Below are 3,542 nucleotides of genomic sequence, written 5' to 3' on the forward strand. Positions count from 1 at the left end.
ATGCATTGATGACATTTCTGGCTTTCTATGTGATTTTACTTTTTGCTTTGAAATTTCAAGGCACAGCATAGGTGTTCAAGTTACAAAATAACATGGGATTTGTTTGGTTTTGTTTTTTTAAAGATTTTATTATTTATTTGAGAGAGAGAGGGAGGAAGAAAACAGAAGGAGAGTGAGAGGGAGAAGTAGACTCCTGCTGAGCAGAGAGCAGGACGAAGACGTGGGACTCGATCCCGGGGCTCTGAGATCATGACCTGAGCTGAAGGCAGATGCTTAACTGAGCCACCTAGGCACCTCACAAAATAACACGCTTTAAGGCAATTAATATTAAACCAAGGAAGTTGATTGGTATTCATTTTTTTGCTCTTAAGAAGTTCTAAACAACAACATAACTAGTTTCCTGCCTTCTTTTCCTCACAAGCATCTTATTAAACTAGAGAAAGTGGCAAATTTAATGAAAAAATATTTTCCCATTTCTGTAAATACTTTTTATTTATCATTATTCATATAATTCTTATCCTCACTCTCTATAAATATCACAAAAGTGAGGAGATCATTGATATTTTGCTCTGAACTTTGCATCAGACTTATAACTCTTCCCTCACTTGCTTGCTGGTGGCATAGTTCTTAGAATCAGCAGTCTTTATTAATTGTAAGCTCACAGGACACTGAAATATCCAAGACTATTATAGCTGAATAGTTCCTTAGTCATTAGCCCAGATCCAAATCACAAGTTGTATTTATGATACTTTTTATTTGTCCTTGAAGCCAAAGTGCCAATATCTTTTGTATGAGAAGGAGAACACAAGGGTCACCCCATGTGTGTCTGAATGAATATACTGAATTACAGAAAAATAAATTTTGTGCACATTACCTTGAATTCAAACTGTCATGAAAGCCAAGAAAACAGTATTCATCCATGGGAATGTGTAATGAATGAGTTACCACTCTTTAGAAAAGCTCCTTGAAGCAAAAACCAAACCTTTTTTTTTTTTTTTACCTTCCCTCCCCACCCACCAAAAATAAATAGAAAACCAAAATAAATAAATAAATGATAAATAAATAATTTTAAAAAGAAAAAAAACCTTTGTAATTTGCAAAAGTAACGTGATGATTCATTAATTCTGCTTGGTGTTTTGGGGGCTTTATAAATTATTTAAATGAAAAAAATAAATTTGTCAATGGGGCTCTTCTTTCACATTAACATGGTAGTTTTTTCATTCATCATTTTATATCAGTTCTGTTTCATGACATTGCCATTTTATGTAGATTTGATTTTATTTTCCACTTCTCTCTCTTAATGTTTCTCTCACCATATCTAGTTTCTATGATTTTCTTCTGAATTCTGAAATTGACTGAATATGTGTTTCATTGCACAGATTCTCTAAGGAACATAACTTGATGTTTACTGCCATCACAATTTTAAATGTCATAATTCTTTTTTTTAAACAAGAATACATATTTTATTTCTAATCTCTAGAATAATGGTGTGAATTAAGAGATAATGACAGTTTCAGGTCAAAAATGGAAGTGGTAGCTGAGTCCCTGATTTCTGGGCTACTACATGGGTTCCAGTCACAACTGGGGAGGCCTATGTTGAGACACCCCAAGTGAGGAGGGCTCAGATCATACATAGAAGATCCTCGTCTACTTCATCATTCTTCCTGGGGTTGGAGTCAATATGCTGACTGCTTTCCTGAAGTCACATCAGGGAGAGCACATGATCTCTACCTCATCTCTGCATGATGAGATGCTCTTTCTCTGGAAAGATGGCAACCACACTCTATTCCACAGCCTTCATGCAAAGCCACTTCCAACCCACAATATATGAATAAAGAAAATCTGGACCACTTCCCTGACACTGTGGACCACAGCACCAGTTTGGACCATTACTCTGTACATGGACTGGTAAAGTGTATGAGACTTTAAGCTCATTTCTTTACTTGTACCAAATGATGACCTGTAGACTGATCTTCTATCCCTTTGCTTGTGACAAAAGATGACTTAAATAATTTAGAATGGTAAAAAAGAAAAGGAAAGAAAAAAGTGATAATAAGAGGAAAACCTTACCTCATTCTCCCTTGCCCCACCTTTTTTTTTTCTTTTTGCCCTGAGTTTCACACTTCCAAGTGAGGAGTCACAGCATTATATATATATAGTATATACAGTAACCCTATACATGCGTTTTGGGCAGTTAAATATTTTTCATGCTATATGAAAGACACAGTTGATCCAATTACAATTAAGTTTCTCACTACTCAGCACTTGTCAAAGAAAAGAAAAACATAGGAAAAAACTAGTTTGAAACTAGTTCTCACTTTGATGTAATAGCCTCAGGAGAAGTAGACCTAGAGGAGTTATGAGGTAGCTCATCTACTAAAATGAATAGTTATTAGAGGAGTATGGAATGATTTAAAAAACAAGCAAGAACAAAAAACATGGGTTTAGTTCACAAGATGAGACTATAGAGGTGGTCAAAACCTAAGTTTACATAAGGCTGAGGAACATAACTTGATAACCTTGAAATATTCTTAAAAGCCTTGGAAGAAACTCAGTACAGTTCAAAATATTTTACTATGTTGGCCAGGGTAAAGAAAGCTGTTTTCTGCCCTAGACAGGCTGGTGGGGTAAAATGGGAAATGGGTAATATTAAGTATGTAGCACTGCATTCCTTGTTATACTTAATTGGCTTATTTTTGCATATATTTTATAATTGTTGATTTAAGTAATTTCTGTGAATTGGCTAGGTAAACATTAAAAGTGGATCTTTAGGCTTCTAGTAATTAGCAATATTCTAGAACACTAGAATATTCTAGAATACTAATAAATATTTTATGATATAATTTTGGTCAAGATGAAAATTAGCAGGTTGATAAAACTAACATATTTTTTAAACTTTGCAAATGCACTGAGAATTTCTGCTATAAAGAAACCTCAACATTTTTTAATCCAACATTTCTAAGATGCATTTGACTACCATGAATTTTTTTATCATAACACCTATTAATATACTACAGAATCAATACCCCAATGTTTTATTTTAGATTACTTATTAAACCTATTTAAGTTCAAATTTATAAGTAAAAACATAAAAATCTGGAAAATTATCAATTTTTCACTTATTATAAGAGGCTCATGATATAGGTTCGTCTATATGAGAAACTTTTTTTTTTTTTAAGAATGCCATATTACTTAACAAGAGATCTAGATAACATGAAATATGGTGGGTTAAACAAATTTAATTGTTTAGTTATTTCTCATACATTAAATAATTTATTCAGTGACCCACAATTGCTGAAAATTTCCCAAAAGATAGAGGAAAAGAGTGATTTAAAGAAAAAGAAATGCAACTTCAATACAAAACTAGTTTTCCCATGAAATGAGGGCCATTCTATACTACATGTAATGATATACTCCCACTGGCAAAGCTTTGTTTCTAATCTAATAAAATACACAAATTTAATCAGGAATAATACTCAAATACATTCATTACTTTTTCCTTGGGCATTGTGCATGACACTTAAAAACTTAATTTTCTAATA

This window comes from Mirounga leonina, unplaced genomic scaffold (genome assembly GCF_011800145.1).
Source record: "Mirounga leonina isolate KUSES-001 unplaced genomic scaffold, KU_Mleo_1.0 Mir_95, whole genome shotgun sequence".
NCBI lineage: Eukaryota > Metazoa > Chordata > Mammalia > Carnivora > Phocidae > Mirounga > Mirounga leonina.